Source organism: Leptopilina heterotoma, unplaced genomic scaffold (assembly GCF_015476425.1).
Source record: "Leptopilina heterotoma isolate Lh14 unplaced genomic scaffold, ASM1547642v1 Lhet_45, whole genome shotgun sequence".
Taxonomy (NCBI): domain Eukaryota; kingdom Metazoa; phylum Arthropoda; class Insecta; order Hymenoptera; family Figitidae; genus Leptopilina; species Leptopilina heterotoma.
Window position 1 is genome coordinate 1,453,882 of NW_025111086.1, and position 21,720 is coordinate 1,475,601.

At 30.4% G+C, this 21,720-nt stretch overlaps 1 protein-coding gene across 2 annotated transcripts in view; it reads right to left on the reverse strand.

The window, feature by feature from the left end:
• Window positions 1-21,720, reverse strand: part of LOC122507190 — a 456,874-nt gene that overhangs the window by 407,624 nt on the left and 27,530 nt on the right. Inside the window, exon 2 of one of the 2 annotated variants that reach the window (XM_043619782.1) lies at window positions 19,210-19,250. The exons of the other annotated variant lie outside the window; for it this stretch is intronic. The gene's annotated coding sequence lies outside the window, so the exon portion shown is untranslated. The remainder of the gene's footprint in view (window positions 1-19,209; window positions 19,251-21,720) is intronic. 2 annotated transcript variants of the gene reach the window in all.

Genomic DNA, 21,720 nt, shown 5'->3' on the forward strand with positions numbered 1-21,720 from the left:
GGTGGTTAAATCTCACGTTCGAATCTTCCCAGAGGTGAAATTATTTTTTTATTTCCCTATTTCTAAAATTCTAATTTTCGCACAAGAAAATGTCTTTTTATTCCCATTACACAAAAAATAATCTTTTTACTATATAATTATAATAAAATTGTTATAAAAGTAAAATAAAGTTATTACAAAATAATAAAATTGTTATAAAATAGCAGCAGCTTAGGGGTACTGCTTTTGGCTTTCTGCGGTTAAGTCCTGCGTTCGAATCTTTGCAGGAGTGAAATTTTTTATTTTCCTATTTTTAAGTTTTACACCAAAAAAATTGTATTTTTGTTCCTATTCTATAGAAAATAATCTTTTTATAATAGAATTATTATAAAATTATAATAAAATTCTTCTGAAATTAGAAGAAAGTTAGTACAAAATCATAAAATTATAATAAATGTCAGTGGCTCAGGGGTATTGTTTCTAGCTTTCTGCGGTCAAGTCCCGCGTTCGAATCTTCGCAGGGGTGAAATTATTTTTTTTATTTCCCTATTTCTAAAATTGTTATTTTCAAACAAGAAAATGTATTATTATTCCCATTACATTAAAAATAATCTTTTTACTATATAATTATAATAAAATTGTTATAAAAGTAAAATAAAGTTATTACAAAATAATAAAATTGTTATAAAATAGCAGCAGCTTAGGGGTACTGCTTTTGGCTTTCTGCGGTTAAGTCCTGCGTTCGAATCTTTGCAGGAGTGAAATTTTTTATTTTCCTATTTTTAAGTTTTACACCCAAAAAATTGTATTTTTATTCCAATTCTATAGAACATGGTCTTTTTATAATAAAATTTTGATAAAATTATAATAAAATTGTTCTAAAATTAGAAGAAAGTTATTACAAAATCATAAAATTAATATAAAAGGCAGTAGCTTAGGGGTATTGCTTTTAGCTTTCTGCGGTTAAGTCCCGCGTTCGAATCTCTGCAGGGGTAAAATTATTTTTTTTCCCTATTTTTTATTTTCAGACCAAAAAAATTGTATTTTTATAAGCGGGACTAAAAGAATAGTCTGTACAATAAAATTACTACAAATTTCTAATAAAAATTGTTATCAATTATAATAAAATTAGATCCCTGAAGTTTGCGTCGACGCTCAGTGTCGAAAAATGTTTCTGTTGCAAAAATGAAAAACAAAACAATTTTTTGAAGATTCTAAGTTGAAAAAGTGTTATAAATTTATTTTTAACTACGAATGTGAATGTAAGAAGTGTAATTAGTGACAATTTCATCTTAAAAAACCGCAAAAAAGAGTCTTCGACGTTAGTCGAAGACTATTTTTTGCGGTTTTTTCATTGTCATCTAAAATTATTATAAAATACAATAAAAATTTAAAATATCACAATAAAACTATTATAAAATAATAATAGAAAAATTTTAAATAAAAAAGAAATTTATAAAGGAAAAAAAATGAAAACATAAATCAGTTTATAACCGAGAGAAGAAAATTTTCCAAACTTATCCAATACTGACAGAGATAATTTTCCATAAAAAACACAAGAAAAAAAAAATCTCTCCTTGGAATAAATTACATTAAATTACCAAATTCTTGGAGATTTCATCAGCAGATTTTGAGATAAGAGACAACTTGGGATGGTGCACTGCCGGTGCAGAACGAATGAAAAGAGGACCGAGAGACGTAAGAAATAATAAACGAGACCATTAACTCGACGGTATTTTCTCACACGAGTAAAGACGTGGAGGAGCGAAAGCCCTGACTAAGTCCAAAGAAAACGAAAAAAAAGCCATTCAACCCACCTCCCCCATTTTTTTTCCCTCTTCATTTTTTTTTTTTTTTTTTATTCAAAACTCTTACAAACCAAACTAGCGAAAAAATCATCAAATATATACAGTACCAAAAATAAAATTTTTATATTCAAAGCAAAACTCAAATATATTTTCAATAACCATGTTAACATTTGCTGAAAGAACCAAAAAAAAAAAATGCATTAAAAATAAAAAGGTCTGATATAAACTTTATAGACTGTTTTATACTCTTGAGGTAAAGATAAGAATTTATGATTGAATGTAACGTGAAGGTTCACCTTCTTTAGAAACAATGTATCAATATTTGAGAGAGGAGGAGAAAATAATCTTTTCTTTTTATAACCCAATAGTATGAAAAAGAATGAAAGGAACAAAAAAAATAATCAATATATGATTTTATGATAATCAAATTCTCCCCTCTTTTTTCTATTTTTTACTCTTATCAATCCAAAAAAAAAAAAAAACTATCATCTCATTTTCAAGTTAAAATACTTAATCTGAATTTAACGCACGTTCCTCAAAATGTACCTATCAGCAAGAAATCACGATAAAAAAAAGAATAATAATAATATTAGATACCGCTTTCGTTACAACCCATTTTACCTGAGTTTCGTGTCATAAAGTATCTTTCGATCAGATAAAATTTTATAGCAACGATTAACGTTAAAAAATGACGATACATTTTTATATTCTTCGTCCTAAAAATATCCCAGGACCTAAGATTTTCAGTGGTTTAAAATTTATATGTGTGAGTGTGTATGTGTATGTGTAGTTCTTTAAAAACAAGTTTTATTTCACTCGTAATTTTATTTGTCAACACATGTAGGTGTATAATATAGATTTTCCCTTTTTTATTTCGAATGAATATTTAAATAGCCAAGTGAAATTTTTTATGAAACTCTTAAAAAGTGCGCTACTGATTTTTCTTTCTGAATAACTGATTTTAACTGCAATATAAATGTAAACGAAATTATGTCAAATATTATTATTTATCATTATTTATCTGCAATATTATTATTATTATTATTCTATTATTATTTTATTTGCATTTTTATTTTATTTTTATTTTTATCAATATTTAACTAATTCTTGTCTCACAATTTTTTGTATTCTATAAATTTATTTACTGATCTTTTCGAAATGATTTAGAAATAATTTTACTAACAATTATTATACTAATTATATTTATAATTTACATTTATTTAAATTAATTTGATTGTTATATAAATAAAGAATATGATTAAGTTCAATTATTTATATTTTAATTATACGTTAGGACTAGATTTTTCTTTTTCGTTTCTTTTAGCAAATGTTTAGATTAGATCCAAATAATCCTACTTTGTAATGTTAATTTTATTATCCAAATTCTATTCCCATGTTTAATCCTAATTTAAGGATCTAAATTTTTAATTTGATTACTTATGGTTTATCGTAATTAGTTCGCACTAAAGTAGCCAAATCCTAGATTCTGTCAAATCCGAACCTTATTTTAAAATTTAAATCCTAATTATGGTTTAGAATCCGGCTTCTAATTATTTCTGATTTTTAAGGTCATTTTTAATTTTTTAAATATTGTCTGATATTTAATAGTAAATATTTTGTTAGAATTAAAAAAATTTTTTAAAGGAAATGATAAAAATACAAGAGAAGAAAGAGAATAAATTGATTTTTACTATACTTATAAGCCTATAAGCTACCTCGAAATTTTACTGATTTCTATTAATTTTTTACTATATCTTTAAGTAAATTTTAGTTCCAAAATTAGTCAAATTTGCTTTGGATATTGTAAAATTTACTATTTCGAAAGTTTATTGTAATTATAAACCCAGTAAAATTTAATATTTCTAAGGTAAATTTTACTATGCTAAAATCAGAAAAATTAACTTTGTAAGTACTAAACTTTTCAATTTCTAAAATAATTTTTAGTAAAAAAATTAGTAAAATTTACTTTAAATGTTTAAATATTGTAAAATTTACTTTTTCGAGTGTAAAGTTTAGTTAAAAGTTGAATAAATTTTCTTTCTATATAATAAACTTTATAGCTTGTAAAGTAAATTTTAGTATATTTAAATTACGAAAATTTAATTTGGATGCAGTGAAATTTACAATTTCTGAAGTAATTTTAGTATTAGAATAAAGAAAACTTACTTTGAATGCAGTAAAATTTACAATTTACAATTTTCAAAGTAATTTGTAGTGTAAAAATTAGAAAAATTTTGTTTAGATATGTAATAAAATTTATTATTTGTAAATTATTTAAATTACGAAAACTTACTTTGGAAATAGTAAAATTTATAAATATACAAAGTACTTTTTATTAAAAAAAAATATTAAAATATACAATTTCGAAAGTAAATTTCAGTAAAATTTATTTTGAACCTAATAAAATTTACTAAACATCTAAAGGAAATTTCAATATTGAAATTAGGAATATTTAAATTTTGATGTAGTTAAATTTACAATTTCTAAAAATTAGAAAAATTTATTTCTCTTTGGAAATTTTATGAAAATAGTAAATATTGAAAACCATTGAATTGCGAAAAGTTTTTAAAAATAATTAAATTTTACAAAGAATTCTATTAAAATTTTTGAGATTAATCGAATGTCTGTGTGTCATTTTATTAAATTTTTTGAAAAAATAATTGAATTTCCTAAAAATCATTAATTAATTAAATTAAATTAATTAAATTTCGAATATTTTTTGAAAATAATTGAATCGTTTTTAAGAATTTGATTATAATTTTTAAGAATAGATTTTTGATTTCTATTATTAGCGAATTTGAAGTAGTGAAAATTTAAAAAAAAAACATAATTAGTTGCTTTTAGTGGCTGAAATAAAAAAAAAGTACCCAAATAGTCGTAAAATGTAAAAAAAGTAGTAAATAGTAGGTTTTAGTAAATTAGTGCGAAGCCTGACATGATTTTCTAATTTTCGTGTTTAATTCTTGAAACAAAACGAAAGTTCTCAATAAGAAAAAGAAGAAAAAGAAGAAGAAGAAGAACATCTTCCCTAAGGAACAAATTCTCAATAAACCGATTTTTCTTCATTATCAGATTAAAAATTGAAAAAAAAACCAGTTGAATAAAGATTTGTTACCTATGTAAAGAATCCGATTTGACTTGAGGGGGATAAATCAGTATAAAGCTGCAAATGAGATAGCCGGCACTTGAAGGTAACTACGTGAATTTTCAGTGCACTCCAACTATTTCCTTCGTTACCGCAACAAGGATTTACAAGTACTTGTCTGTATATATGTGCTCCTCTCGTTCGAACTCGTCGACCAAGTTCCAGCAAGCACGTATCGGACCCGATTCTAAAAGAGAGGGTACCCGCACATCCAACTTGTATAGCACCTCTATATATGTATAAAGAAAGGGGGGTTTCAAAGATGTGAACAAAACATGTAAAGGAGAGAGAGAGAGAGAGTATCTCTCTCTATATGCAAAATTCCTCTTTCGAAACTTGCATCAAGGAAAATGTATGGTACTTGCCATTACTCTACTCCCTATCAGTTGACGAATTTTCCCCAACATGTAGTAATTTTATTCTCAAACTTGGACCAAAGGGAAAATCTAAAACGCCCCCCCGCGACACCGTTCAACGTTGCACTTAACACACGTTATATATGCAGGAGATGTTTCCCTGAAATCTGTCTTCCCTGACGTTCTTATCTTTGTCACGTGCATGCATGTTCCATCTTGTATTTCATAGAGATACATTGTCTCCTATAACAAGATGCATTTGAGCGAAATTTCAAAGATATGCCAGATAGACAGAGAGAGAGAGAGAGAGAGAGAGAGAATTGCAAGCTTGCGAAGCGAATAGAATATTCAATTTCCAAAAACTTTTCGAATCCAATTTATTTATTTCGTCCCATCATTGAACTTCGATTAGGATAAGTATATTTTTTCTTCATTAATTTCAATCAAATATATATTAGAAAATAAAAACTTGAAATAACTTAAAAAAAATTGAATTAAACTTTTTCAAAAAAATTAAATCTACACAATTTTCAGTTAAAAGTATGAAAAATTCAAACGTTCAAAGATTATAATTTGAAACCTTTTCAAAATTCAATTATCTCTAAAAATTCAGCGATAATACTTTCTTTCTAAATTTTAATTAGTAAAAATGTTAACTAATTGGAATTAGTCACTGACTTTTTGCTTTTGAATTAGTAAATTTTACTATTAAATTAGTAGAAACGACTATTTATTAGTAAAATCTGCTAATTCAAAACCAAAAAGTCAGTCATTAATTCAAATTAGAAAAAATTTTCACTAATTCAAATTTATAGAATATAATATTCAATTATTATCTCAAATTTTAACTGAAATTCATATTTGAATCAATTATTATTAGAAAATTCTACGAGAATTCAGTTATTTAAATACAAAAATAAATAATTATTTGAAGAATTGAATGTTTTTTAAAATTGAACTCTCATAAAGAATTTTATCAACAAATTTTTAAATAGGTAATTAAAAATCTTTTGACCAATAATTTCAATTTTCGAGAAATTATATTAAAATTACATTAAAAATAATTGAATCACTGTAAAAAATTTGATTGAATTGAGAAAAGTTTTTGAAAATAATTGAAATTTTGACAAGAATTTTATTAAAATTAAAATTTATTTTGGAAAATAATTGAATTTTGAAGAAAAATTTTATTATTTATAAAGATAATTGAAATTTTGAAGAGAATTTTTTTTAAACTTTTGACCATAATTGAATTTTTGCGAAGAATTTTATTACTTTTGAAAATAATTGAATTCTTGAGACGAATTTTATTAAAATTTCCTTTTAAACAATTGAATTCTTTTGTAAAATTTTATTGAAATAGTAGAGATTGAAAATAATTGAATTTTGATAAATTATTGAAATTAATTAAATGAATTAAATTTCTACGTAGAATTTTCTTAAAATTATTTTGAAATAAATTGAATTGTTAAAAAGAATTTCATTAAAATTTTGAAAATAATTTAACTCTTTCAAGAAATTGAATTTCTTTGTTGAATTTTAATAAAAATTTTAAGAATAATTACATTTTTCGAGAAATTCCTTTAAAAATTGTATTATAAATAATTAAAATTCTGCGATAAGTTTTATTATTTATGAAAATTATTGAATTATTAATAAAAAATTTATAAAAAATTTGTAAATAATTGAATTCCTGTGAAATTTTGATTATTTATAAAAAAAATAAAATGTTTGCGTACAATTTTATTAAAAATTTTTTTAAACAATTTATTTCTTTTGGGTAGTTTTATTAAAATAGTAGAGAAATTTAAAATTAATGAAATGAGGAAAATTTTTGAAAATAATTGAATTTTGAAGAAGAATTTTATTATTTATAAAGATAATAATTGAAATTTTGAAGAAAATTTAAAAAAAATTTAATCATAATTGAATTTTGAAAAAGAATTTTATTACTTTTGAAAATAATTGAATTTCTGCATCAATTGTAACTTCTCCAAAATTCTATTTTTTTAACTAAAATTCTTCTATAAATTTATTATTTTTAATAATCTATGAAATATATATTGACAAATTTAACTAACTCTAGAAGATTTTGAATTATTAAAATTTTTCAAAAATTTAAGTTCTTTATTTCTAATTAAATTCATTCAAAATTGAAATTTTCTAAAATTTTAAATTAAAAACCTTTTAAACAATTGAATTCTTTTGTGAAATTTTATTGAAATAGTAGAGATTGAAAATAATTGAATTTTGATAAATTATTGAAATTAATTAAATTTCTAAGTAGAATTTTATTAAAATTATATTCGAAAAAACTTGAAATGTTAAAAAGAATTTCATTAAAATTTTTGAAAATAATTTAATTCTTTCAAGAAATTGAATTTCTTTGGTGAATTTTAGTAAAATTTTTAAGAATAATTACATTTTTCGAGAAATTCCTTTAAAAATTGTATTAAAAATAATTGAAATACTGCGATGAGTTTTATTAATTATGAAAATAATTGAATCTCTTTAAAAAAATTTGATTATTTATCGAAAATAATTGAATTATATGCTAAGAAATTTATAAAGATTTTGTAAATAATAGAATTCTTGTGAAATTTTTATTATTTAATTAATTCATATTCAAAATTGAAATTTTACAAAATTTCACATTACAACTTTTTCAAGTTTATCTATTTATGAAAATTGTAAACGCAACTCTTTTAAAATTGAATTAATTTTGAAATATTTAAGTAAAATTAGATTTCAAGAATAAGCACAATAAACAACAATTTTTTAGGATTTCGATCAAAATTCCCTGACTTTTCCAGGTTTTTTTCAAGGTTTATAAAATTCCCTGACATTTCCAGATTTTCAAGATTTTCCAGGTTGCGTGGCAACTCTGAAGAGGAGAGAAGAATGGAGAAGAAATAGAGAAAAGAAGAAAGAGGGAAAATGAAGAAAGTATAGAAAAAAGAAGAAAGGGGAAAATGAAGAAATAGAAAATAGAAGAAAGAGGGAAAATGAAGCAGAAATAGAATAGAGAAGAAAGAGGGAAAATGAAAAAGAAATAGAAATATGAAGGAAGGGGAAAATGAAGAAGAAATAGAACAAAGAAGAAAGAGGGGAAATGAAGAAGAAATAGAACAAAGAAGAAAGAGGGAAAATGAAGCAGAAATAGAAAAGAGAAGAAAGAAGGAAAATAAAAAAGAAATAGATATAAGAAGAATGGGGAAAATGAAGAAGAAATAAAACAGAAAAGGCAAAAAATAGAAAAAGGAGTAGAAACATAAAAATAAGAAAAAGAGAAGAATACCGAAAAGGAGAAAATAGAAGTTAAGAGAGAGTGGCGAGAGAAAAGAACGAGCGAGTTATTGGTCCAGGCAATGGCGGGGGACGCACTGGGGTGCGGCTGGTGTTAAAAGGGGGCAACAAGCAGCAGACTTTAGAGAAAATGTTAGAGAGAAAAGTTTTGTACCATAGGTATACGCGTATATACAATTCCTCTCTTTCTCTCTCTATATATATATATATATGTATACAACGGCGGGTACCGATAACGGTAATCCAATTTTTTCAAAAATAATATTTGTCTTGAAGAACGAGAGAGGCAAGTCTTGGCGACTGTTTCTTGGACCTTGACTGACCTCATCCTACAGATTCGGAAGGAGTCTAGGAAGACAGAAGGGTATTGAGTTTGTTTCTCTTGTATATACATAAGAGTAAAGTGTATTAGTGTATGTGAGCAGAGAAAAAGAGAGAGAGAGAGAGAGAGAGAAAAGAAAGGGTGGAGATGAGAACCAAGAACCGGGTGGAGTTGGAGGAGACCAGACCACCCTAGAATGGGGTTTGCTTTCTGCCGAGCTAACGCGAAGAGAATTTCGATGAAGCAACTCCTTCTCTGTGTGTGTGTATACACCTTCGAAAAGAAAGAAAGAAGAAGAAGAAGACTATAACGTTGGTGAGGGGGAGATAAAAAGGAGATTTCGACGAAAGTCGAAAAGTCGTCCAACCGCGAAGAGCACTCGATCGATCGCTTCATCGCGTCCGTAGCTAATTTTTCTGATTGAATCTATCTTTCTAGTTTTTTTTTCTCCTTCCTTTTTCCTTTTTTTCCTTTTTTCTCCTTTTTTTCCATATACGCATCAGTGAACAATCCCAAACGTTTCAGGGAGAAAAATAACTTGTCAACTAGTCTGTTATTTGTCGCAATTGCTTGATATGATTTTAGCATTTAAAAAGAAATCCCTTGATAAATATATTTTATTTCTTTATCGGTAATTTATTCAGAGATGAAAATCTGAGCGATTTCTCAATGTGAAGGGAAAACGTGGTCAAATGTCTTAGCAACAAATGCTCTTTCTCTTCCTCTTTCTCTCTCTCTCTCTCTCTCTTATCGCGAAAGGAAAGAGACGACTTAACTAATAGCAGGGATTTTTGTTACGGAATTTTTTTCCTTTTTGGAGATTTGTCCTGAGAACCTGGAATTTTTGGAATTACTTTTTGAGCTTTGTTTCAGAAAATTTAGTTCGGTAGGAAAAATTATTATTTAGTGAGATGAAAAAAGGGTGTTATCTTAGAGATAATAATTATAAAAATGTCAAAATTCTCTGCGGATTTTGAATTAAGTTTTATGCAATTTTAAGAGCGAGACGTGAGAAAATGAAAATTAGTTTATATCGTGTCGACGATATTAATTCTCTCTCTCTCTCTCTCTCTCTCTCTCTCTCTCTCTCTCTCTCTCTCTCTCTCTCTCTCATCTCTCTTTCGAGATGAGTTATTTTAGGATGAGAAACTCTCTCACATTGAGCTATTGTAGAAGCATCTTCAATCTTTAGAATTATCCCTACAGTATTTGCTTTTGAAATGAATTTCAATGGAAGTTTATATGTGCCTCTGTCAGAGTTACGTAACCTTTTTAATTTATTTACATATTTAATAGACAGGAATGATACATTAATTTAGATATATTAATAAATAGATTGCAATAACAAATTTTTAGTTAGTGATTTATTTCTTTTTTTGTTTCTAAATTTACTATTTCTTCATCCTATTCTTTTTGACACAATTAAAAAAAAAGAAGAACCACTTTTCTTCTTTTTCTATTTCTCCCTTTATCTTCTTTTTTATATTTCTTCTCTTTTTCCCTCTTTTTCTATTTCCTCCCCCTTTTCTCCTTTTTTCATCCAATGCACATCTCTGGAGCTTTTCGATCTTTTCGAGTCGACGCCACCGAGCAAATATTTGCCGCGGAAGCGAGAGAGAGAGTGCACGGTCGGAAATTAAAAAGGTATAATTCGACTCGGTCAGCAACGGGTCAGCAATGGTAAATTAGTAATGTCTTAGAAAGAATCATGCTGACAGTGTTTTTCCCTTTCTTTTTTTTTTTAATGTCGTCTGCAGTGCAACATCCCAGGAATGAGAGAGCTTTCTAACGGAAGCTTTTTCAAAGGGTAATTTAATTACTTTAGAGAAAGAGAGAACGCAAAGACAACAACATATCTTCAAAATGAAACCATTTAATCAGCGTGTGAATTTTCACATTTATTAAATAAAAAAAGAAAACCCTCTCTGAATATGTAACACCAAACTATACTATAAAAAATACTCCAACTGATTTTTAGAACAATTTCCTATCTCCCCAACTCTTCATTCAAGAATTATGACACGATTCAAAAAATTTAATAAGGTTGACAGGATTTTAAATTTCATTTATAATATTCAAAAAAATAAAAAAAAAATGCAAAGGAAAAATAGCGGAGAGACTTTCATAATTTTTACCTCAACATGTTAACGGCGTAATTCACGTCAGGTTTATAATGAGATTCGTATAAGCAATACCCTGCGGCTCCGCTTTAATTTATGGTGTATAACACTTTAAGTAGGACGTGCAACCCGAGAGATTCCGTGCTAAGACCTATTTTAACAGGTAATTGCAATGTGCTTGTATATTTATAAAACCTTTTAATACGCAGAAGATTTGTAGCAACGCTTTTTCCCTACCCCTCTATATCAACAAAAAACTCAATATGCAAACATTTTATAAAGCACTTTACAAATTTTCCTACCATCTCTCCCTACTTACACTATCGTCTACTACTATCTCCTACTACTACTCTTCACTACTATCTCCCCCTTTCCTATCCTACTACAACCATACTACTATTCCTATTAATCTTCCTATTATCCTACTATCCTAACCCTATTATTTAGAATCAGGGAAAAAATCAAATCAGTAAAAATCAAAATTTCCTAACAACTCTGTTATAGAAATCATTTTTTCAAAACTTCTCGAATTTCTCCCCCATTGCAATTTCAAAAATCCCTTTATTTACAAAAATAGAAAATTTAAAGCAGTGATAAATATCTCTTAAAAAATAAACCCTAAGTCCAATAAATTTTTTTCTCTCCCTGAAGCTGCAAATTCGTAATTGCAGTTTATTAAACACAGTACAGAGGCGAATAGCAAAAAAAGGAGTAAAAAAAAATCCACAATTCCAAATAGTCGAGAAAATTTTGTAGAAATAGTTGCTTTTTTTGCCTCGCTGCTGTTTAGAATAATGAAGAGAAAGTTTGTACTTAGTTGCATTAACGATAAATAGTAATGAAAGGAGAGAGAGAGGGGCTTTTATGCGTAACAAAAGGACACAATCGAGACCATAACTACGTACATTTCATCGTCATAATTCCCTCCCACCTATTGTCCCCATAATAAATATTACTGACTGCGGTATAGAGATTATCGTCCTGCAGCATCCACAACCACGATTTTATTTATTGTTAGTTGGGAATTCTATCGTGTACAAATCGAAAATTTAACCCCTGCAGTAGTAGCAGCAGCAGCAGTAGCAGCAACCGATGATGAGAGAAAATTGAAATTCGTTTAAAGAACAAACTTAGGATAACGCGTTATCCAAGTTTATTTTGCCATAACGGAGCTTGAGCCAAAAGGGAATATAGAATGAACGGACATCATGTCTTCTCATCGTCATTTTGTTTCTTCTCTTTCTCCTTCTCTCTCTCTCTCTCACACTTTCTCTCTATAGCTATATATACGGTAGTGGAATAGGGAGTCTCGTAATACCAGGATTAATGCACCCTTGCTTTTGCCCTATACCAGTTTATAGAATTCTACCCCAGATTTCGGGTCAACAACAATGAGGAGGTATTAAAAGTGGATTAAGTGTATGTTACCAAAAAGAAAAAAATTCGAGGATTTGATTGCTTTTTTTAAGATGCTAGTTACTTGTCGGTCTTTTCGCTTTATGTGTATGATTATAAGTAGGATGATATAAACAAGGGGGATAATAGGGGGGAATAAGGGAATTATGAGGGGGAAACAAGTAAGGTGTATATAGCAGGAAGATCCAAAGGATGATCTTATAATTTAAAAATTAAAATACAATATACAAAAAAGAGAAATTTTGGTTGCTTCGATACCCAAAGGAGGTTTAAACTCCTTTCTCAATTTCAAGAGAACTGATTGACAATAAGGAAAAAGGGGATTGATTGGCTCGAGAATAATTAAGCCGAGAGGTAATAGTGAAGAGACAGCGATAATTTTGAGTTGATCAATTGGGAAACAGGTAATGTAACGTACATCAAGCAACACACGCATCCAGGTACAAGATTCGATGTTCGTTTCGCGGTTCAATGACGAAGACAGACCCGGGAGGATCCTGATTTCGGGGTTAGGTAAGCTCTGTGCTTGACAGGTATAACGTGCTACGCCCATCTGGCCAGGAATGTACACGTCGAAACCATAACCTTGCCTCGAGATCCGACGATCTCGCATCGCCGATCAATTCGTTCGTGCATACATTGAACAGGCTAATTTCGTCTGCTATCCCAGAAATGCCGTAGAATCACGATGCCATTTACATTCGGTCCGAGTTTGAGGCACTTGTCTTGCACTCACTCTCTTTCTCTCCTTCTCCCTCTCTCTCTCTCTTCACTCGAATTATTCCCACTCGTATTTCCGACAGACACACTGCATAAAACTCATTACTTCCAGTGATATTTCATTCTTGATAAAATGTATATCTTCTCTGATAGTAATAAGACGAGAAATATTTCTGCTATTCTTTCCATACACCGAGGGAGAAAAATAGAATTTCTCCTATTCTTTACAACCGTAGAGAGAAAAATCAAAGTTCCGCTATTCTTTCCATCCGTGGAGAGAAAAATAGAACTTCTCCTATTCCTTTCCATCCGTAGAGAGAAAAATGGAAGTTCTGCTATTCTTTCCACCCAAGGCAAGAAAAAAAGAACAGAAAGGTAGAAAAGAGAGACATAGAGAAAAGACTGAAAGAAAGGAAGCAAAGTCTAAAAGAAAGGAAAGAAGAAGGACTAAAAGAAAAGAAGACTAAAACAAAAGAAGAAATAAAGAAAGACAAAAGTGCATGAAAGAAGAAACGACAGACACTAAAGGAAGAGACAGAATGAAAGAAATAATTAATGAAGGAGAGACAATAAAAGAAACAAATGACAAAATTTATCAAGCAGTAAAATCACGTTTCATTAATGCACAACTATTAGGAAGTACACACAGAATTACCTCTTGGATTTTGCCATTGTCATGGGTATAGAATGCGATTATACCATTCATAGAACCAACAGTTAGATCGTGATCATTTCTATCCATTGGGTGAAACACAATACCACTCATCAAGTAAGTATCAAGGTAACAAGGTAATTGGTTATATGTACAAGATGATTTCTCCCGAAATGTTGCATACAGCAATAACACGAGGGAGTGAAAGGAGAAATAATATACTATATTTCACGATAAATCCTTCTCTCTCTCTCTAACACACCTGCACAAGGGTCCATTTAAAGCGAAATTACCTTGTATTGATGTATTTTAGGCTTCAATCTATATCGTATTATTCTGGCAATCTGCCGATATAGACTGTTCATATACGCTCCATAACAATGTCCTGTGTTCAAGTGTTCGATATTTCAACGCTTGTCGTCTTAGTAAGCAGTTAGTTCCAAGTGACTAAACCAACAATTATCATCATCTAAACGTGCGCGCAACACCAACAAACTTAAGTGTATATCATTATAACCATCTACTATTACAGCACCGAGAAAATGGGGAATGTCTTTAAATTTAATCGCAATGCGTTGTAATGAACGAAAATTAAATTCGAGCACAGGGAATAAAGAGCATTTGTCAACTTTGAATTATCCATCACAAATGTTTCGTTAAAAAAAGTTTCCAGGGTTTTTTTTACAACCGCATTTCTGTTCCGTATCTTCTTCCCACAATCATCGAAAAAATCTCAAAAGTGATAAATAGCATACCGTAGCTTTATAATTGCATAATAGAACATTGCATACCAAGTCTAACATTATAGTCATCATAATGTCAAATCTTCTACAATCCACTAGAACAAAATAAGCCTTCTTCAATGAAACAACGAGAAACGAGAAGGAATATAAGAAACTTTCACAGCAAAAAAACTGATCAATATCAACTAACACAAATTCGTTCAATCAACTATATATACAATATAAAAATTAACGATTAAGGCATGAATTGCGATTCACGTGAAGAGAAAATAATTCTGAAATCGAGGCAGGCATGCAAGCTAATGGTGGAATAATTTTCCGCAAAAGTGCCGTAAGTACATGAAGATAAGTGGCCGAGTCAGGCGATGCTGTACTAAACTCGACAAAAAAGGCGTCATTCTATTCTCTCGCGTGCGCAGTATATATATTTTTTTTAAAAAGAGAGTCGCGACATAATAATTGTTCTCTGGATCGTTAGAAACATAAGAAGTTCTTTTTCCGTGTGGGACACATTTTCATCCCTTTCTCTCTCTCTCTCTCTCATCCAAAAACTTAAGTCTAGGGGTAATATTACGCGCAACTTCTCGTCGGTAATACTTGTTACAGGGCAGGTAACGTGTTGGAATTATACGCAAGTTTCCCACAAGTTCGAACAAGAAGCAAACATGTATATACACCAACACAAGAAAGTAGAGGAGTTGGTCGAACGTCGCATGCTTCGCGAGATTGTATAATGACATAATATTCATGGTGCACGCTTATGCTTGCGAGTAGAAGGTAATAAGGGTGTCGAGCGTACCACCCTCCTCCTCCTCCTCCATGGAAAATGTAAACTAGGAGTGTGAGAATATAACCAAGTACAGAAGAACTTAATTCTTATCCACAATGAAAAATTTTCTTCTTTCCATTATCTATGTACTTTTTCTATTTATTTCTACTGCAGGGTTGCCACAAAAATTTAACGTTTTTCCCTGACTTTTCTGATTTCTAGAAAAAATTTTTCTTAAAAATAGAAAATTGTTGGAAAACATTAACATTTTCAATAATTTTCAATATTTTTCGCCGAAACACACTTCCGTATTCCATGCACGACATATTCGATGATTAATTTCCCAAAGTGGATGGAATTTAATCAAACAGCAAGGACAATCTATTATATCGATTAGAGGAAACAAAAGCAAAGGATGCATTGAATGGCGAATAGATGTAATCACACACTTTGCTTAGAAGGGGAGACTTGTCTAATTCCCTTTTATTGTACACGAGAAAAACCACATCTGTCAAATATTTTCCTGAGAATAAAACGTAATATTATACACCCGGGGTTTTCACTAAGAGGGAATACGGCACTTGAAGTTTGTGTCGAGGGTGGCGAATGAAGGAGAAGAGAGAAGAGAAATCACCGAGGGACTAGAAGTAGAAGGAGGAGGAGGGTTTTTGAAGAAGGTGTAGGAGAGAATTGCGAAGGTCGAACGGAGGTGACGGGTGGCGGACACATTTTTAATTAAGACAGTTTCGAGGCGTAATTAATTTTACGATAACGCCAGAGCTAACGACCGGACCTTCTCATTTGAGTTTGCCAGCAACGCTGTCGATCTTCCTCTTCAAAACCTCTCTCAAACTCTCAAGACCTCACTACTCTTCAACAGCTATCAATGTTTAAAACTTCTTATCCTTACTTTACATAAAATCCACTCTTTCTTATACAATTCCTACAATTTCTAAAATTTCTACAAATTCCTATCCTATTCAAAATTTTGTTTTAATTTCAATTCTTGAATTAAATGTTTCACAAAATAAAATCTATGTGTAAGAGAATATCAAATTCTGGAAGTTTATCTTCACTCTCTTATAGACATACTAACCTTTGAAGGGAGAGAGAGAGAGATCTGCTGAACAATTTATCTGCTATTAAAAAAACGACCTGTTAAGCACCGCGTTGTAACAATGTATTAGCCAATAAAAGCGTCTAAGCATCGAGTTCTGTTTACGAACTGTGCCTTATCCAGAACGATTTCTCAAGGTAAGCTTTATGTCCGACACTCCGACACTCCGACCGTAAGTAAACTTGACCTCTACATTTCCCGCAAAGGTGAAGATAGTTACACTATGACTTTAATCGCTTCTAGTTTACTGTCCAACATAAACTGTCATCTTCATTAATAACTAACAGACTTTGACATCGATTTACAGAAAACTGGATCATTAATTAATAATGTCCCTTTCGCTTTATATCGACATTTTTCTTTTGTCGAGACTAAATTTTAAGGTATTTCCACAGACTTTGCTTCATTAGCGAGACACCACTTCGACTTTCAAATGAAGAAAATGCCACTCGCTTTGTATTACGTTTCCATCCGATTCGCGGAGGGTTCATTATCTTATGCGTCTCGACCTCTTTCCGTATCGTTAAAGCAAAACCGCTTTTCAGAATTCGTTTCACTGCGCGCCTACATCTTCTTCTTCTCTATTTGTTAAATTCGTTACCAATGGGGAAAGTTGTATTTGCAAGACCACAAGAACCGTCTGTAATGCTTCTGTGTATACAGTATAGAAGATTTTGTCTCCTGGGGTCCTACAGGATAATATTTAGTATTCCCACGGCGTTGGCTGTCGCGGCTTATAATATTTCGCGTCATATTAATATTCCACAGGGAAACGGCACGGCGCTGGTGGAGAAACTCTCGGAAACGTTCCTGTATATGGCACATAAGTGAGAGAACCCCTCACTCTCTCTCTATCTCTTTCTCTACTCTATAGTTTACTCGGCCCTCTTGCATTCCAACCCCTTTTCCCCTCAGACAGCATACAACCCTATCCACGATACTTGGTACATGTATATCCTCCACCCTCTATCACGAAGAGACTTAACTAACGGTGCAGCTTGCAAAGCTCGAGCACGCATCTATTATACAGAGTTGGGCCGTCCAACCATCGAATTGCCTCGAGCGAAACATCCCTTCGACTACACGTATCTTCTCTCTATATGTATGTATGTATAGTTCGACGACCTAACCTATACAATTCGAGAGCAGGACATCGTCAAAAATTTACACATCCAAGATACTCTAGATACCATTAACTTTAACACTATACCCTAACGCATCTAATTTTATTAAACTCTCATCAAATTTTAAACTATCCTGGAAATTGCTTTCAAACGAAAAGAATAATTCTCCTTCGGACACGAAAATTTAGAATTTTTATATGAATTCTAAAAATTTAATTTCTTCCAGTATTTTCAGGTCTTGAACTAGTGAAAATATTTAAAAATTTACGGACTTAACAGGTTTTAGGTACGGACCTAGTTTGAGCCCTGAACCAAAAACAAAAAAACGATTTGATAGTGCCTCGTTAATAATCGAATTATAAATGTAACATTTTTTCCAACACAGTCATTAATAAACCCGTTTCCAATTCTACACAAAAAAATTTTCACCATGAACAGCGATAATTTTCTCTGGAATAGCGAAAGTATTTATTGAACAAACTAAAATTTTCGCTAATGCAGTATAATTTGTAGCTCTTCCAGGTAAAGATTTTTTTTCCTAATTCCTGCCGCAAGTTCAAAGACGAAAGCCACAGCTTGCAATGACCTCCGATACTCATTTTAAAAAGCAGCAAAAATAAATCAGGCAGCAAACTTGATTCTAGGATGTTTTTTGCAAAACAAGGACGCTGAACCTAAAAAGACATTCTCAAAGTGATTAATTAATGACGTTACCTGTTCAATTTGAGAGCAGGACATTGTGAAAAATTTACACATCCAAGAAACTGTAGTTACCGTTAAATTTAACATTTTCCTACATCCTACCGCGCAGCTAATTCTATTAAACTCTGATAAAATTTTCAACAACCCGGAAAATTGTTTTCAAACGAAAGGAATAATTTTTGAACCTTTATCTATTTATATAAGACGAAATTCTACCGTACAAAAATCGTCAAAAATTAGTTTTTCTTTAAACCACGCCCAGAGAAAACATTCGTCTTCCAGGCAAATAGAAATTTGTTTGTTAGAAACAAATTTTATTTGCTCGAATAAAAAGTTTATTTTCGCCTAACCAAAGTTTATTTGTGCCAAATAAAATTTGTATAAAATTAGATTTTTACTTAAAACCCTTAAAATTTGAATCAGTTAAAAATTACCGATTTAGAAGCAGAATGTTTCACAATTATAAATAAAATAAAAATTTACAGCAAAATTATCCTTCCTAACTGTACCAAAATCAAAAAAATATTAAATAAAAAAATAAAATCCTTCCAGTTGGAAAATTTGTGGAATATTAATAAATTTAAGCGCGAAAGAAGGTAAAAAAAAGAACAAACGTGTAGATATATAGATTACGGTATTATTTTCACAGTAAACGAAACTTTTTTTTTCACCCATTTATTAAAAATCTATCCAGCTATATATAGATTTAAAGCTAACGTATTTTTTGCCGGATATGCAATTTTAAAAAATTTAAAAGACCAAAATATGTTATGATTCGATTACACACAAACATATAACGTATATACAGATATGTATATATTCCCACAAAAATATATATCAAATGAAAACAAAGAAAGAGCTTCGTTTGTTGTGAAATAATAGAATTGAAAATAAAATTTCATTAAAAACTTTTGTGTAATATTCACTCACCAAAAAATGCAAATATAAATTGATTTTGTATCCAGACTGACCTGAAACAAACAAAATGAATAACAATTTATTATTTTCAATACATCACAATAAGGAAATAAGGAAAAAATAATTATAGTAAAATTGACCAGGGGAAGAATATAATGTATGTTATAGAAAGAACAATTTATAAAAACAAATTAAAAAAAAATTAAAAAAAGAAATTAAAAAAGAAAATTAAAAAAAGAAATCAAAAAAGGAAATTAAAAAAGAAATCAAAAAAGGAAATTAAAAAATAAATTAAAGAAGGAAATTAAAAAAAGAAATTAAAGAAGGAAATTAAAAAAAGAAAAATTGAAAAGAAAACAAACTTTAAAGAATTTCTAATTATAAATGTAAATGATCGTTCAAAGTGAATTAATAATCATTATTTTAAAACATCTATTGACAAAATAACCGATATTATACGAAAACCGCTGAGAGCTATACTGTTTCATTCGCGTAATCGAAAACACTCAGCGCCTAGTAATTAAATACAATTAAGGGTCGATAGAAATTTGTCCTTTTATTGCCACTGACCAGAACTAAATTGATCTAATCTATCTAGAACCCGCCAAAACTGTCAACGTAAAATAGGGGTATAGTATCGCGGAACACTTTTCTCTCTATATATATACATCCAAAAAGTATATCATGTTTCCTTGTAGCAGAAGTCAGTAATGGCTTTTTCTCTCATGAGGGTTCTTTTTGAATGAACAAAAGTTCGAATAAAGTACACCATTACTATCAAAATCCTTCTTTCTTCTTTATCTCGTTCACAAAACACAAATCGAATTTATTTTCCCTCTTTTCAAACAATTGGTGGCAATTGTATTTGAATCACATTCTTTTATTGTATATTTTTCCAACTGATGACTTATACACAGCCAATGTAATTCCTGGCAGTCGTAATTCCTCACCGATAGAGACAAAAATATAACATCAATTTATAAAAAAAAAGTCAACAATAGAAAATTCCTGTTTTTTCTTTTTTAAATCCCCCTTTGGGAGAGACCGAGTCTTTGAATGGGGAGAGAGAAAGAGGAGAGAGAAAAAAAGTACAACCTCTCATCAGAAATGCTTGAGTGAGCAATTTCAAGGAAAGAGGAGATTCGAAGCCATTTATGAGTATATAAGCGGTTCTCCATTGTCTATAAGTATAATGGAGTTAATCTCGTGGTGATGCACCGCAGCTAACCGATATTCAAATGCCCGAGTGGAAATATCGTGCCCGCAACGGTGGTCACTCTCGTATATATATATATATATGTATGTGCTTGTGTGTTTGCAACTATCCAAGGTGCTTGTGAAACGCGTGCCTTCAAAGAACATTTGCAGAGGGCATCACATCCCCCTTTCCTCTCGTGAATAGGCACGAGAGTTTGGTGGTGTAACAAAAGCAAAGAGGTGGTAGCGTTAAAATCAAGTAATATATCATGGAAACGTCCAGAGTCATAACGCATCAGTCATTTAGTTGTAAATGAAAACTCCCTTTCTTCGCCGCAGACACATACACACACCCCGCAAAAGGTATTTATATATAAATAATTACCCTCGATTATTTACACCTAACAATGAAAAATCGACTTTGTGAAATACAAGAATTTTTTAACAAAAGAAAACTACCAGGTTTGGTACAGAAATTCGTATAAATAAATGTAATAGAACTTTTTTAGAGTGAATCAGAATATTCTTTGAAGTCAGAGAAAAATCAAAATTTTGTCTGGAAAAAGAAAATTAAATTTTTGTATTAACTCTGATGATATAAACTAGAGTTTGGAACGAGTAGATAGTTTGTGGCACCTGCTTGCATCAAACTTAGGTCACACGACAGTTAGACATTCTCGTGTTTAGTTGTCCGCCTTTGAACATTTAAAGGATCGTTTACAGCTCTTTGCTTTAATTTATACGTTCTCCTCTCTATCTCACCCATTCCACTTGACTGTTGAGCTCTCGCTGTCAAGTTAATTTCCGACAATGTGTCGATGATCTGTTATCCAAGCGGCACTATCGTTAAGGATTTGAAGACAAACAAAAAGGGGGAAGAGAAACGAATAGGGCACCAGGTGTCTGAAGAGAATGTTGATCCTATGTGACAGTTCCGAAGAGAGACCGAGAATGCGTGAATTATACTTGGAACATGCCTGAGGAGCTTGACATAGCGTGACAGACGTTTGTAAGGGTGCGATGGATTATTTCCTGTGTGTGAAAGCAAAGCAATCCCCACTTTGACGCCTGTTGAAGAATAGTCAAGATTTTTGCCCACTTTGACAAAAGTCAATCCTAAAGAGGGAAAAATCTTCAAAAATTTATATTCTTCAATTAATATTGAACATTCAATTAATGTTGCAAATTCTGTTCCTAATTGTCGAGTGTAGGTTAATTAGTTCGTTCTGTTAGTGAGAACAGTGGGCAAGAAACAAGAGTGAGAGGAGAGTGGGGATAAATCGAAGTTGGAGACAAGAAAGAATAGTGGGGCAGGACTTTGGTCAT